The 17,301-nt window shown below is 42.2% G+C and overlaps 3 non-coding genes across 3 annotated transcripts; 2 read left to right on the plus strand and 1 right to left on the minus strand.

The window, feature by feature from the left end:
* Positions 1 to 11,045: 11,045 nt before the first annotated feature.
* On the minus strand, positions 11,046 to 11,118 carry trnar-ucg (transfer RNA arginine (anticodon UCG)). The gene has a single exon. It is a non-coding gene; the product is annotated as a tRNA-Arg (tRNA).
* Positions 11,119 to 14,083: 2,965 nt separating this feature from the next.
* trnap-ugg (transfer RNA proline (anticodon UGG)) lies at positions 14,084 to 14,155 on the plus strand. The gene has a single exon. It is a non-coding gene; the product is annotated as a tRNA-Pro (tRNA).
* Positions 14,156 to 16,917: 2,762 nt separating this feature from the next.
* Positions 16,918 to 16,989, plus strand: trnap-ugg (transfer RNA proline (anticodon UGG)). The gene has a single exon. It is a non-coding gene; the product is annotated as a tRNA-Pro (tRNA).
* Positions 16,990 to 17,301: the final 312 nt, after the last annotated feature.

Here is a 17,301-nt window from a genome sequence, read left to right on the forward strand (position 1 = left end):
AGGCTGGCAGAATTTTGCCCTCAAGCCTAACTGTGGGCCTCCACGCAAGTATGCTGCAGCTGCTCTGTCAAAAATAAATCTAATGCTTGTAACCTCCTCCTGGCGAGGAGAAAGTCTCAAACCCTGGATCACAGTTCTTCTAGGGAGGGACTGTCACATGCACTGTGAGAGCATCCTATCGACACCACAACTTGCCATAATAACAAAGCACAGCATGTGTTGAATGAACTCCGTGTTGGCAGAGCCGTGTCCTTATTACAAGCAACAAGCTAACGATGACAAACTAAGCTGAGAGGTCCAGTGGCGCAATGGATAACGCGTCTGACTACGGATCAGAAGATTCTAGGTTTGACTCCTGGCTGGCTCGCTTTGGTCTTTTTGCTTTGCTGTCAGTCAGTGCACTGCGGTCGCCTTTCCCCCCGCTGGAGCTGTTCAGTTCCACTCTGGAGTGAATCGAGTTTCTGGGGCCGCCAGCACAGAGCCCGTGGGGTGCTCCCCTGGTTTCAAAGGCTGTCCCAACTGCTGATTTTTATTAACGTCTACTACAGCTACACCAATCGTATACCCAGCCTACTTGTTGCAAAAGTCCATACCACTTTGAAGTCACCCAGCCAACTTGCAGCGTAATCTCTTCCTCTTGTAAGTCTCTGAGCTGCAGCATTACCTAAGTGCTTTGATAAAACATGCATAAAAGAAACTATGGCTTTTAACCTCCTCTTGGAGAGGAGAGAGTCTCCGACCCTGGATCTCAGGTCTTCTATGGAGGGACTGTCAGGAATCCTGTAAGAGCATCCCATCCACACAACCTCTTGCCATAAAAACAAAGCAGAATGTGTGGTGACGGAACTCCAGGTTGACAGAGCCTTGTCCTTGTTTCAAACAATGTTCTAACAAGGTGCTGAACAGAGTGCCAGTGGCACAAAGGATAACGCTTATGACTATGGATCAGAAGATTCTAGCTTACGGAAACCATGAGACTGTGTATGAGATTTTGAGAGTTTGTGCAGACCGGCCCTCACAAGTGATAGTTCCCATATGGTCTAGCGGTCAGGATTCCTGGTTTTCACCCAGCGGCCTGGCTTGGACTCCCGGTATAGGAAGGCTCGAGTGTTTTTGCTTCTGCCCTTTTTGGCCAGCAGTCGGACTGCAGCAACCTTAAGAGGGTGGGCTTGTGGAAAACTCTCGTAAGCCTTCGATAGCTCAGTTGGTGGAGCGGAGGACTGTAGGTGGGTTGTTGTTAATCCTTAGGTCGCTGGCTCGAAGGAGGTCTTTTGCGCTCAGAGCTGCTTTCATGCCTGTGCAGTTCGAACATATCTTTGTCGTTAGAGCTCAAAGTTCACCATAGAGGTGAAAAGGAAGGGACTGTCACATGCTCTGTGAAAGCATCCTATCGACACCACAACTTGCCATAATAACAAAGCACAGCATTTAAACAACATTTACCGGTAGGAATGACGTCTTGGTTTACTCATTCTCTCTTTTTATTGCCGTATATACGGCTATTACACAATCATAATACACTGTGATAGCCTGGGTCGTTAGTTGCATTGTTTTGTTTTCTCACTACAATCGATCGGCTTAATCGAGCAGAGACCATCTCATTCAGGCGATCTCGGACCGATTGATTTGGCGCGGATGCGAGCAAGATTGCTGAATTCACATATGCCAAACGAATTGCGCTAACGGGGCAAACAAGACAGATTCCGAAACAAACGTCTATGTGTGAAAGCACCCTAAGATTGTATTTACACGCAATTGACAGACAGTCACAGCCAAACTTGTGTGACAAGGCAGCACTGGCCTGATTGGGCCAGTAACATTCTGTACACTGGCCCAAGCGTCTCGCACACTGACCCCGGGCCATTGGGCAGTCTGTCAAGCCCTGAATTATGTTTCCTTTGGTTTGTTCGGTTTGTTTTACTTCATAACAGGATCTGCTGCCTAATTGAAGGCATGTGATAGCGACACCCGGTGGTTATTCATTGAATAATGCATTCATTGAATGTTCATCTTTGTATAGCAAGCCAAATTCTATTGATATTTATAAAAAACCTCGCGGGCCCCCATAGTTTGGACAGCCCTGGTCTATAGATTCTAACTATCAAAATGTAACTTGTTTTTGTGCCAATTTTGTTTTCTTTCCTTCGGTTTTTAGTTGAACAGAACATGTGTGAGCACCTCAGCTTTCTTGATAGCCTCTTATTCACCTGGTAGGTAACAAAGATGTTTTTCCCTCTAGTTATGACTTGTGTTTGTGCATACAAATATGCATAAACATTCACAAAAGCATATATAAGATACTCTATGACTAAACCTTTTCCTTTTGACACAGTAAAGCGATCCCATACTGGCCATTTTTGCTACTTTTGGCCTTTGTAGATAATTGTTTGTACATTAATCACAAATGGATGAGAAACACTGTAACTTCAAACTCATTTGTGTTAATTCCAGGTGCTGTGAAATGTTGTGTATAATCTGCAGAGGTAATCAGGTGTAAAGTGCTATATATCTGATCCAGTCCTCCAGCATATTTTTTTGCTTCAAATTAAAGTCTTTTACACTAAAAGCATTATGAAATTGGTCTTTTGTCGGTGATAATTGATTTATATTATCTGAAATATAACTAATTGTATTATATTTAAATGTTACACATTTAATTAGTGTGAATTATCAATTAATATGAAAATATACATTTAAATATGCATCTAATTTTGCTTCAATATATAAAGATTTTACTGTGTATTGACCTGTTTGTGAAGCTAAATCTTTAACTTAAGTTGATTGATTTGCACTGATATTATGTTTTAAATTGCCGTCTTAAACATTTGCTGCATCAACAGTGTTTATTTCTGGATTGTAGATGTATTCAGATTCATTATATTTTATATTATTATATATCTATAATCTACAACAAAGAACTGAATTGCACTGACTCTGGAAAAATGAGTCAAACTGACTCTCTCATGTGTCTTATGATTGGCTGTTTACTGCACTTGTGTGCTTGTGAGATTGGCTGTTTGCTGCACGTCACACTTTCAGCTGCGTATGCTCAAGAGTTGATCACAAACTAAAATCAAGTCAACAGGAAAGGTTTATATCAAGCAATGTCAAATCAGTTAACATCGTTGTGACCAGGTTGGGTTTATTTGATTTTGTCAACTTCCAGAGCTTCCTCACTTAACCAGGAGGAGGGAAGATGCACTCAATTTGCATAGTGACATTCTGAAATCCAATTGAAACTAGCCTAATAGACAAAAGTAATCAATGCAACCGAACCAATGCACAAAAAAATCACAACACATTAAAACGTTACCAAGACAGACACACACAAGAGTTTTTTTTTTTGTTGCTATGGGCACAAATCAAGCAACATGTAACAAACTAATCAAGAAAGCAACTTCTAGTCAGAAACTTCCACAGCACAGCAGCTTCTAAAGGCACCCACTCTGTCTCAGGCAGGCTCATATCTAGTAGCAGCTGGGCATAGTTAATCTGAAAGCAAGTTAGGCTGCGGTCATACAGAGTTTTTTGCTTGCGAAATTATGTTGTACAGCACTGCGAAAAGGGGCGGGATAAAACATTATGATTAGACGTTATTAAAAGCAAGCAATTACTCCATATTTAAATTTCATGTCCAGAGAGGTCATATTTTGATCGTCTATTCGTCTCATGCTCTCACATGGTGCGATTTCAAGCTTTGGTCTTACCTTTGTCGTGTTATCCACTATCAAATCTGTCATCCATCTATATATTTAGAACTAGGAAATAATTATATCACAAGTGAAATTATTGTATAGACAGTTTATACAAGGTAATTCAACGACAAGAGTTCACTTTCATATCTACACAATGCAGAACTTTTAATGTGATTAACCTGTTACACCTACACCAACTACAGCATTTCTCAGACTTCTTTTTCACTATGGTGTAATTACAGTGGTGGACATCTCATAAAACAACAACTGCACTTACTCCTGTAACTTGTTTGCAACAATGAATTTAAATCTTTGTGTCACATATTCATTTAAATAAATGGATCATCATCATGTGCAGTTATCTTTATTAATAGATGCCTTATAGGCCAGACCATTAACTGGATAGAATTGTTTTACATATAAGAAACCTGTTAACAGGTGTAGCTGTTCATGCCAATACCAACTTGATAGCCTAAAGCATTACATAAACAGGACCTGCCGTACATCTCTTAAGACAAATAAGCAAAGGTGTCTATAACAATACATGCTTGATTTCCCAAATCATTACAGTCATTACATCTGAATGGTGCCTTTTCACATATTTTTAAAAGCTAGACAACCATTAGTAAGCATAGTTCTTCACCAATACCAGTTTAATACCTCTCAGTATTATTAAACCACACTGAACTGAGCTAAACTGAATTGAATTTAAACACTGAAAACTGAACTACACTTTCAGTTTACTATGATATTCTATGTGAAGCTGCTTTGACACAATCTACATTGTAAAAGTGCTTTACAAATAAAGGTGAATTGAATTGAGTATGTGTGTAAGAGAGTGATGTTTGTAACTGTTGCAAGAAAACTCCAGAAAACATGTTGTTCTCCATGAACTACTATGGGTGATTCTATAGTTTCAGGTATATTTAGAGCCATCCTTTTTTCAGCTTTTAAAAAAAATTACATTTTTGATTATTAAAAAATGCGTTCATCACTTTCAGAAATCACTGTAAAAAGTCAGAATTCTGAAATAAATCTCCTAATTAGTCAGTGTATTTTTCCCATCTTGTATCATTGTGCATCATTTTAATTTTACATTTATAAGCTATAAACTGCCAATACTGTTACACCAATTACAAAAGGAAAACTGAATATTTTATTAATTACATAATGGACAATTGTCAAAATATTTTAATCCTGATTTCATTAGTGTCATATGATCTTTCCACTTCAAGTAGAATGTTTGGCTAAAAAGTTTACTAAAACTAAATATTATTACTGTCAATTCAGTTACAATTTAGTAACTACCCATATTCATTTTTCTTGCTATGATATAATTGTATTACTAAATTCATCCATAACAGAGTCGTCAAATAATATATAAGAAAAACTTTTTTTTCCTTGAAAGTAAAACATTTAATCATTTATGTTTGGAAAAGCTGAATTATAAAAGCTAAATACGCTTTCACTAAGATGCTGGAAATAATTGCTGTTTTTAAAGAGTTTTATTCTTCAACATTTTGAAATATCAAATATACATGCAATATAATCAGTCATATTGCTTTAAATGCATATAATAATGTTTACAGTAACTGTAGTGTTGTCGCGATGCTGGAATTTCCAGCTCTGAGGTAATACCTTCAAAACATATCAACATTCGATTCCATTTTCTATACTTTGTGATTTAAAAAAAAATCTTAATATTGTTATTAATTATTATTTAATGCAGCAGAGCCAATATGGTCATCAGTATATTTAATAATTATAAGAAAACATTTGAATAGCAGATCTTTGCATATTAGCCTACTTGTTATTGGTAGATAGCTAATACATGATCATTTTAAAGGCCCGTGCACAGCGGAATGCTTTTTGCTCACGTTTTCCGTCAACGTTTAACGCCTCGTGACTAAATAAAGGGGGTCAATGTGATCGTGCACACCAACGCGCAAAACGGCAGACGTAAAAGCATCATTTAAAAAAAACGCCTTATGCTCGTTTTTTTTGTTTTGACGCGCCACGTTAAAACCTTCTCCACCAAATCAGGTTGGCACATTTGTTTATGTGCACGGAGCTGCTGAAGTTACAGTAAACAGCACTTGGAGGCGCTCAAGCGCAAAGCTGTTAATGCGAGCGCACATTGAAGAAGACACCCAGAGGCGATATGAATGTGAAGCTGCTTATTGCTCTTTAAACAATATTCATTTCTTCATCGCTAGAGCTGGAGCTGCTGTTTGAACCATCCATAACAACAAGCATGTCAACTTTGTCTTCTTCTTCTGTGTTACAAGCGGGTGTCAGAAGCTTAAAGTTGTGTAGCGCCATCTAACGTCAAGGAGTGATTTTGCGTACTCTTCTGCTTGACGCCAGTGAAGATGGCTTGGGTTTGAATCCGGAAAAACGTCTAGAAAAACGTTGACGATAAATGCAAATGAAAAGCGTCCTGGTGTGTACGAGTCTTTAGCCTATCAAAAAAAAATTTCAGAATTTATTTAACATTTACGCACAGATGGTGTTTCGCCTGCTTTATCATAGAAATCTGTGTGTGTGTGTGTGTGTGTGTGTGTGTGTGTGTATCAACCTGCTCTCTGAATCCTGAGTTTTCAATATTGCATTACACTATCTTTAAACACAACAGTGAACAGGAGCAGTTTAAGTCGTCTAGTGAATATGTTTTTGACGTTTTTCCCTTGTCAGTTAAAAAGTCCAATAACTGAAGAGATTGCATATAATAATTCGAGAGATTTAAAGGGGGTAAAAGACAACACGCCAATCGACAGCACATTACACGACTTTCCTATTTAATTAATCGAGTCAGTGATATTGAAATGAGTTCAGTTACTAACATCTCGATATTGTTTATATAAGTGAGGGACACACAGTGAGGGACGCAGCGGCAAGCGTCAAGAGAAGAGATCTCGTTTAAAGAGCAAAGCGAAAGCAAGATTATGTGTGGATATGTATCCAAATATTGATAATTTGACTCAAACTGCAACAAAGTGCTTTACACGCGTTTGAATTTTGTATGTTGCACTTTGCAAGGAACTTCCCTGCTGAAACTGACTGTGATTTGTCAATTTCTGTGTGTCATTAACAGACAGTGAACTTAATATTCACTCTTTCTCTTATTTAAGCGAACCCAATACATCTCCCGATGATCCTCCTCAGTGCTGCTGAACTATTTGCTTTCTTTAAGACTTTCTGTTGTATGAATTACGACTGCATGAAATGATATAAAAGGGAAGTGCGCTTGGTAATACGCGCTGAGTCGTGTGATGCGCACAGAAATCTGCGCTCGATGCTGAATTAGGTTCTCTTTATCTAATGCAGCTTGATTGGTTTAAAATGATTAAAATGGAATACTTTAATCAAGATTGTAAATGACTCTGCTTTGCCGAAACATGTTTTTAAAGCTCATGGTCACATCGTATGCTGCTTTCACAGTTATGAAATGCATAGCAAAAAATTGTTATCTGATGTGGGACCAGGGTGGGCCAAGCTTCTGATTGGGCCCCCCTGTGAAGCCGGGCCTGGCACTTCATGCTTGTTTATGCATGTAAGGCCTACTTTGTATATCTTTTTGAACATTTAATAAAAATAAAAACAAATCTTATATTTGAAAACATTGGAATAGAGATTATTTTAAAGTGTGACTGAGATTATTAAACTCATATTAGGCTTCTTTCAGTTTTTATTTTGCCCAGCTAACATTGCTGGTTAGTAATAGTCATATATTTATATGAAGAGTTTGGTTGCAAAATGCGATAAACGCCATTTTTTGACACTTGGATTTTATTATTGGAAATCACTGTTCAGATGTACCTTAATCTATGTGTGAATCGCTGCCATTAATAACATTTAACAATGTACATTTTAGGCCCAGTACAAAATGTATTTTTCACAAAAAGCGATATCCGCCAGACCAGTTTCTTTACAAAGTGCGATATAACGGATATAGATCGTTCAGGAATCTGCGTGAGCTCAGCATCCTGTGGGAAGAGAGTCACCGCTGGGGAAGTGCTCCAAGTTTGCTCATTTATCAAAACAAAAAACATACATTTTTTTAAAATAGAGGATTCAATAGGCTAACCAAAAAACCTTTACCATTTAATTATTTATTCTGTCGACGAGCTGTCAGTCACGTAAGCTACGTCACTGATCAACAGCTGTCTGTCAGTCAGAGAATCAAAAAAGCTCCAGAGTCAAGCTAACGTCATGGATTTCAATGACGGATTGGAGCCGGTCATTCCAGCTGCTGTTGGGAGAAAGAGGAAGGCATCTAAACAAAATCATCAAAGGGAGAAGAGCAAACGGGCAAGGCATTCAGGGAAAACATCCGAAGATTAATTGTGGTCATCGTGAGAGAAATGTTGGTCTGTGTCGTGTTGACAAACTGTCAGACGAAGATGAAGCCTACATCACAAAAATGTATAAAAATGCAACAAAAGTGGTCCAGGATAAAAGACTCCTGCGTCTGTCAACAATACACAAATGCAGCAGGAAACGAGTCTCCGCTGATGTCAAGAAAGCCAGGGAGCACCTTTTTTCCCCATCACAAGATGCCTGTCTGCAAGGCTGCATTTCTAAGTGCAACACCTTAGCAACTGCCTAGCAACACCTTAGCAACCGCCTAGCAACACCATAGCAACCACATAGCAACCGCCTAGCAACCACATAGCAACACCTTAGCAACCGCCTAGCAACACTTTAGCAACCGCCTAGCAACCACCTAGCAACACCTTAGCAACCACATAGCAACTGCCTAGCAACACCTTAGCAACCGCCTAGCAACACCTTAGCAACCGCCTAGCAACACCTTAGCAACCACCAAGCAACCACATAGCAACACCTTAGCAACCACCTAGCAACGCCTTAGCAACCGCCCAGCAACTGCCTAGCAACACCTTAGCAACCACCTAGCAACACCTTAGCAACCACCTAGAAACCACATAGCAACACCTTAGCAACCGCCTAGCAACCACCTAGCAATGCCTTAGCAACCGCCTAGCAACCACATAGCAACACCTTAGCAACTGCCTAGCAACACCTTAGCAACCACCTAGCAACACCTTAGCAACCACCTTGCAACACCTTAGCAACAATCTAGCAACGCCTTAGCATCTGCCTAGCAACACTTTAGCAACCGCCTAGCAACACCTTAGCAACCGCCTAGCAACCACATAGCAAAACTTTAGCAACAGCCTAGCAATCAATCTCATAATCTGAAGGTCATGAGTTCGAGCCTCATACGGGGCAAGGTGGTACCTTTTAGCACACGGGAGCGCTTAGGTGACCAGGCGGCATTCTTAATTCCCTTTCGTGCGGTTTATGCTTCCTGGGGGCAAAAAAGGCTACAGCTCCTCTGGTGGGCATGCGGCGTGACGTTCCAAGAACATCTCCTGAGGCTGAAGCAATGATGGCAAGATGCTCCCATTCCTGTCACATTATCGCTTGACGATTGACTTGGATCCGTCAAATGTCATGACTTGACGTTGTACGAGAATTTGATGAAAAGCCCTGCGAATCCCATTGCCTTGAAAATTAACGGTATCCCAGGACACTCCTCTACATAGCATTCCAAGACAATTCTTTTGAAGTCCTTTTGGTGCACTTGCATTAAAGCCCCTGTCCATTATTTTGCCAGAGAGTTAAAGACTTAAGCCTGAGTGCACAGCCAAAGATAAGGCTTGTCAGAAGTGGGATTTGAACCAACGGCTCCAGGGGAGACTGCGACCTGAACGCAGCACCTTCCAGGGGAGACTGCGACCTGAACGCAGCACCTTAGACCCCACAGCCATCCAAACATGCACTCTTGGCCGGAGCTGTCTTCTAGGAGCCACATCGCAGCACCATGACATGGAAGCTGGTGTTTCACAGCTTGCCCAGCTCAAACAGTCTGACTTGTTGGTGCAGTAGGCAGCGCGTCAGTCTCATAATCTGAAGGTTGTGAGTTTGAGCCTCACATGGGGAAAGGTGGTACCTTTTGGCACACGGGAGTGCTTAGGTGACCGGGTGGCGTTCTTTCTTCCCTTCCGTGCGGTTTAAGCTTCCCGGGGGCAAAAAAGGCTACAGCTCCTCTGGAGGGCATGCGGCGTGACATTCCAAGAACATCTCCTGAGTCTGAAGCAATTATGGCAAAATGCTCCCATGCCTGTCACGTTATCGCTTGACGTTTGACTTGGATCCGTCAAATGTCATGACTTGACGTTGTGCGAGAATTTGATGAAAAGCCCTGCGAATCCCATTGCCTTAAAAATTATCCCAGGACACTCCACTACATGGCATTCCAAGACAATTCTTTTGATGCCCTTTTGGTGCACTTGCATTAAAGCCCAAGTCCATTGTTTTGTTCACAAGCTTTTCCGAGTTGCTGTGGACAATGCCTTGATGTTGCGCAAACGCCTCAAAACTTGCAGTCTAAAGTGCCCATTAACGCTGCCAGGGCCACTGCTACGCTGCGTAAACTGTGGCGCAAAGAAATTGATGCAACAATTTGTCAGTGTTACTGTATCACTCGGACATGGCGCCAGAGAGTTAAAGACTTGAACCTGAGCGCACAGCAAGTGGTTCCTGGGCTGTTTTTTACTGCCTTTGAACTGTAATATGCCTCCAGGGAGTTGCTGACACACGTAACTAAAACAATATTGAACAAAGAGTAGATTTGATCAGTCTCACTGAATTTTTTGTGGCACTGCAGATTGCTTCTATAGGGCTCGTAGGTCTAGGGGTATGATTCTCGCTTAGGGTGTGAGAGGTCCCGGCTTCAAACCTCGGATGAGCCCTACGCCTGTCATAGTAAAAGCAGCAGAGCTGTGCTCTCTATATTGTTTCTATGTTAATTGTGGCAGCTTTTGCTGTGAATTTAGTTAATGAACATTTAGTGGACTTCTGATCTAAATCAGTCTAACATGTACAATTATACAGACAAAAAAAGGAGCGGCAATGATTCGGTTGTTAGATTTGTTTATGGATCTTGAACAACCCACCAGCTTTATATGTAAGCACCATTTTTGTCTTTGTACACAGTCTCTTCTCTTTAGGCACCATGCAGGATTCAAAATGGCCTTTCACGTTAGGTATCTCGTTACTCTTTTAGTCATAACAGGTAATATGCATGGCAATGCAGGAAGCCACGGGGTACTTGAAGTCAAGATCTCCATTACCAAAGCTTAGCGGAACCATTTAGGTTTGTAACGTGACAGTGAGATTCAAGCAAGATTGGATGAATCTTATTTGAAGTGTGCAGCAAGTCTGAGAATTCGAAGCTAACTATTGTCCTCAGATCATCACGCCTAAGTTTTGAGAAGACCAGTCGGAATTGTTTCACACAACTTAAATGTAACCCAACAAAGACAACCCAGATGGGACTTGAACCCACAATCCCCAGCTTCGAAGGCTGAAGCCTTATCCATTAGGCCACTGGGTCAACACTACCCTTTGTCATATCTGATGTATGGCTCAGGAAGTTCTTGTTACTCAGAAAACAGTACTTTAGGATCCCTATGCCATATTGCATTCAGACGATCTGATGTGTACACCTAATGACAAAACAGCTTCTCTGAGGAGTTTTCCATTGTCATGTCTTTTTGACCTAAGGGTATGAACCTAGCTTTTTAAAGGTAACATTGGATTGTCTTGCACAGTCAACTTAAGCGGTGCTGTGCTATCCAAGGTGTTTCTATGTTAATTGTAGCAGCTTTTGCTGTGACTTTAGTTATTGAACATTTAGTGGACTTCTGATCTAAATCAGTCTAACATGTACAATTATACAGACAAGAAAAGGAGCGGCAATGATTCGGTTGTTAGATTTGTTTATGGATCTTGAACAACCCACCAGCTTTATATGTAAGCACCATTTTTGTCTTTGTACACAGTCTCTTCTCTGTAGGCACCGTGCAGGATTCAAAATGGCATTTCGCGTTAGGTATCTCGTTACCCTTTTAGTCATAATAGGTAATATGCATGGCAATGCAGGAGATTATTGACATGCAAACACATCTCAAGAAGGTTTTCACAGCTAACGTGTTTCATCCACCAAACATTGCTCCCAAATTGAAGTGAGACCTTCAAAGACAGCCCAGATGGGACTTGAACCAACAATCCCAAGCCCCGGAGGCTGATGCCTTATCCCTTAGGCCACTGGGCCATTTCGCCAGTCATTTGTCATGGATTTTTTGTATGCCTTTAACAAGATGCCAACGCATGGAAAACTGCACTTTAGGATCTCGATGCCAGTTTGCATTCCGTCAAGTAAGATGTGTGCAACTAATGGTCAAACATTTTCTTTGTGCAATCATCCACATTCGTGTCTCATTGGTCCTGGGGTGTGGTTCTCGCGTATGGTGTGACTGGTCTTGAGTTTCAAATTCCAGACAAGGCCACTCTCATTAACTTGAAATCACAATCTTCAGCAGTCCGAACTATTCGACGTAGTCTTTGGAGGTCGTATTTACTAGCTGAGCTAAACCAGACAGTTATTGATGTGCAGATGACTGATTCAATGATGGAGGTGTAGAACTGTTTCAGCAGCTCCTTTGGGAGGTTAAACTTCCTCAGCTGACGAAGAAAGTACAGCCTCTGTTGAGCTTTTTTGACAATGGAGTCAATGTGAGTGTCCCACTTCAGGTCCTGAGAGATGGTGGTACCCAGGAACCTGAATGACTCCACTGCTGCCACAATGCTGTCCATGATGCTCAGTGGGGGGAGAGCAGGGGGGTTTCTCTTGAAGTCCACTATCATCTCCACTGTTTTGAGCGTGTTGAGCTCCAGGTTGTTGTGACTGCACCAGACAGCCAACTCCTTAACCTCCTGTCTGTAAGCAGACTCGTCACCGTCCTGAATGAGGCCGATAAGTGTGGTGTCAGCTGCAAACTTCAAGAGCTTCACAGAGGAGTCTTTTGATGTGCAGTCATTCGTGTACAGGGAGAAGAGCAGTGGGGAGAGGACACACCCCTGGGGGGCGCCAGTGCTGATTGTGCGGATGCTAGATGAGAATTTTCCCAGCTTCACCAGCTGCTGCCTGTCCGTTAGGAAGCTGTTGATCCACTGACAGACAGAGGTGGGCACAGAGAGCTGAGTTAATTTGGGCAGGAGAAGTTTTGGGATGATAGTGTTAAACGCCGAGCTGAAGTCAACAAACAACATCCTCACATAGGTCCCTGGTCTGTCTAGGTGTTGCAGAGCATAATGCAGTCCCATATTTACTGCATCATCCACAGACCTGTTTGCTCTGTAGGCAAACTGAAGAGAGTCCAGTGAGGGTTCAGTGATGTCCTTCAGGTGGGCCAGCACCAGTTTTTCAAAGGACTTCATGACCACAGATGTTAGTGCCACCGGTCTGTAGTCATTTAGTCCAGTAAGTCTGGGTTTCTTTGGGATGGGGATGATGGTAGAGCGTTTGAGGCAGGAGGGCACTTCACACAGCTCCAGTGATCTGTTGAAGATCAGGGTGAAGATGGGGGCCAGTTGGTCAGCACAGGATTTTAAACAGGCTGGTGTTATAAAATCTGGGCCTGGTGCTTTTTTCCTCTTCTGTTTCTGGAAGACCTGGCGCACCTCTTTAACTTGAAATCACAACCTTCCTGCAGCTATTTTCTTGTTTGCATTTCATCATCATCCACCTAACAAGAGACCATTAGTTGAAAGCCACGGGATACTTGAAGTCAAGATCTCCATTACCAAAGCTTAGTGGAACCATTTAGGTTTGTAACGTGACAGTGAGATTCAAGCAAGATTGGATGAATCTTATTTGAAGTGTGCAGCAAGTCTGAGAATTCGAAGCTAACTATTGTCCTCAGATCATCACGCCTAAGTTTTGAGAAGACCAGTCGGAATTGTTTCACACAACTTAAATGTAACCCTACAAAGACAACCCAGATGGGACTTGAACCCACAATCCCCAGCTTCGAAGGCTGATGCCTTATCCATTAGGCCAATGGGTTAACACTAGCGTCTGTCATATCTGATGTATGGCTCAGGAAGTTCTTGTTACTCAGAAAACAGTACTTTAGGATCCCTATGCCATATTGCATTCAGACGATCTGATGTGTACACCTAATGACAAAACAGCTTCTCTGAGGAGCTTTCCATTGTCATGTCTTTTTGACCTAAGGGTATAACCCTAGCTTTCTAAAGGTAACACTGGATTGTCTTGCACAGTCAACTTAAAAGGAACTGCATCAAAGACAACCCGGTTGGTACTTTAAACCCACAATCCCCAGCTTCGAAGGCTGGTGCCTTATCCATTAGCCCACTGGACTGTTTTATACTTACTGTGAACTGTAATATGCCTCCAGGGAGTTGCTGACACACGTAACAAAAACAACATAAACAAAGAGTAGAGTGGATCGGTCTCACAGAATTTTTTGTGGCACTGCAGACTGCTTCAACAGGGCTCGTTTGTCTAGGGGTATGATTCTCGCTTTGGGTGCGAGAGGTCCCGGGTTCAAATCACGGACGAGCCCTACGACAGTCATAGAAAAAGCACAGGTGCTGTGTTGTCCAAGGTTTTTCTATGTTAATTGTAGCAGCTTTTGCTGTGACTTTAGTTAATGAACATTTAGTGGACTTCTGATCTAAATCAGTCTAACATGTACAATTATACAGACAAGAAAAGGAGCGGCAATGATTCGGTTGTTAGATTTGTTTATGGATCTTGAACAACCCACCAGCTTTATATGTAAGCACCATTTTTGTCTTTGTACACAGTCTCTTCTCTGTAGGCACCATGCAGGATTCAAAACGGCCTTTCGCGTTAGGTATCTCGTTACCCTTTTAGTCATAATAGGTAATATGCATGGCAATGCAGGAAGTTAATGACATGCAAACACATCTCAAGAAGGTTTTCACAGCTACCGTGTTTCATCCACCAAACATTGCTCCCAAATTGAAGAGAGACCTTCAAAGACAACCCAGATGGGACTTGAACCAACAATCCCAAGCCCCGGAGGCTGATGCCTTATCCCTTAGGCCACTGGGCCATTTCGCCAGTCATTTGTCATGGATTTTTTGTATGCCTTTAACAAGATGCCAACGCATGGAAAACTGCACTTTAGGATCTCGATGCCAGTTTGCATTCCGTCAAGTAAGATGTGTGCAACTAATGGTCAAACATTTTCTTTGTGCAATCATCCACATTCGTGTCTCATTGGTCCTGGGGTGTGGTTCTCGCGTATGGTGTGACTGGTCTTGAGTTTCAAATTCCAGACAAGGCCACTCTCATTAACTTGAAATCACAATCTTCAGCAGTCCGAACTATTCGACGTAGTCTTTGGAGGTCGTATTTACTAGCTGAGCTAAACCAGACAGTTATTGATGTGCAGATGACTGATTCAATGATGGAGGTGTAGAACTGTTTCAGCAGCTCCTTTGGGAGGTTAAACTTCCTCAGCTGACGAAGAAAGTACAGCCTCTGTTGAGCTTTTTTGACAATGGAGTCAATGTGAGTGTCCCACTTCAGGTCCTGAGAGATGGTGGTACCCAGGAACCTGAATGACTCCACTGCTGCCACAATGCTGTCCATGATGCTCAGTGGGGGGAGAGCAGGGGGGTTTCTCTTGAAGTCCACTATCATCTCCACTGTTTTGAGCGTGTTGAGCTCCAGGTTGTTGTGACTGCACCAGACAGCCAACTCCTTAACCTCCTGTCTGTAAGCAGACTCGTCACCGTCCTGAATGAGGCCGATAAGTGTGGTGTCAGCTGCAAACTTCAAGAGCTTCACAGAGGAGTCTTTTGATGTGCAGTCATTCGTGTACAGGGAGAAGAGCAGTGGGGAGAGGACACACCCCTGGGGGGCGCCAGTGCTGATTGTGCGGATGCTAGATGAGAATTTTCCCAGCTTCACCAGCTGCTGCCTGTCCGTTAGGAAGCTGTTGATCCACTGACAGACAGAGGTGGGCACAGAGAGCTGAGTTAATTTGGGCAGGAGAAGTTTTGGGATGATAGTGTTAAACGCCGAGCTGAAGTCAACAAACAACATCCTCACATAGGTCCCTGGTCTGTCTAGGTGTTGCAGAGCATAATGCAGTCCCATATTTACTGCATCATCCACAGACCTGTTTGCTCTGTAGGCAAACTGAAGAGAGTCCAGTGAGGGTTCAGTGATGTCCTTCAGGTGGGCCAGCACCAGTTTTTCAAAGGACTTCATGACCACAGATGTTAGTGCCACCGGTCTGTAGTCATTTAGTCCAGTAAGTCTGGGTTTCTTTGGGATGGGGATGATGGTAGAGCGTTTGAGGCAGGAGGGCACTTCACACAGCTCCAGTGATCTGTTGAAGATCAGGGTGAAGATGGGGGCCAGTTGGTCAGCACAGGATTTTAAACAGGCTGGTGTTATAAAATCTGGGCCTGGTGCTTTTTTTCCTCTTCTGTTTCTGGAAGACCTGGCGCACCTCTTTAACTTGAAATCACAACCTTCCTGCAGCTATTTTCTTGTTTGCATTTCATCATCATCCACCTAACAAGAGACCATTAGTTGAAAGCCACGGGATACTTGAAGTCAAGATCTCCATTACCAAAGCTTAGTGGAACCATTTAGGTTTGTAACGTGACAGTGAGATTCAAGCAAGATTGGATGAATCTTATTTGAAGTGTGCAGCAAGTCTGAGAATTCGAAGCTAACTATTGTCCTCAGATCATCACGCCTAAGTTTTGAGAAGACCAGTCGGAATTGTTTCACACAACTTAAATGTAACCCTACAAAGACAACCCAGATGGGACTTGAACCCACAATCCCCAGCTTCGAAGGCTGATGCCTTATCCATTAGGCCAATGGGTTAACACTAGCGTCTGTCATATCTGATGTATGGCTCAGGAAGTTCTTGTTACTCAGAAAACAGTACTTTAGGATCCCTATGCCATATTGCATTCAGACGATCTGATGTGTACACCTAATGACAAAACAGCTTCTCTGAGGAGCTTTCCATTGTCATGTCTTTTTGACCTAAGGGTATAACCCTAGCTTTCTAAAGGTAACACTGGATTGTCTTGCACAGTCAACTTAAAAGGAACTGCATCAAAGACAACCCGGTTGGTACTTTAAACCCACAATCCCCAGCTTCGAAGGCTGGTGCCTTATCCATTAGCCCACTGGACTGTTTTATACTTACTGTGAACTGTAATATGCCTCCAGGGAGTTGCTGACACACGTAACAAAAACAACATAAACAAAGAGTAGAGTGGATCGGTCTCACAGAATTTTTTGTGGCACTGCAGACTGCTTCAACAGGGCTCGTTTGTCTAGGGGTATGATTCTCGCTTTGGGTGCGAGAGGTCCCGGGTTCAAATCACGGACGAGCCCTACGACAGTCATAGAAAAAGCACAGGTGCTGTGTTGTCCAAGGTTTTTCTATGTTAATTGTAGCAGCTTTTGCTGTGACTTTAGTTAATGAACATTTAGTGGACTTCTGATCTAAATCAGTCTAACATGTACAATTATACAGACAAGAAAAGGAGCGGCAATGATTCGGTTGTTAGATTTGTTTATGGATCTTGAACAACCCACCAGCTTTATATGTAAGCACCATTTTTGTCTTTGTACACAGTCTCTTCTCTGTAGGCACCATGCAGGATTCAAAACGGCCTTTCGCGTTAGGTATCTCGTTACCCTTTT

Source organism: Danio aesculapii, chromosome 4 (assembly GCF_903798145.1).
Source record: "Danio aesculapii chromosome 4, fDanAes4.1, whole genome shotgun sequence".
Lineage (NCBI taxonomy): Eukaryota > Metazoa > Chordata > Actinopteri > Cypriniformes > Danionidae > Danio > Danio aesculapii.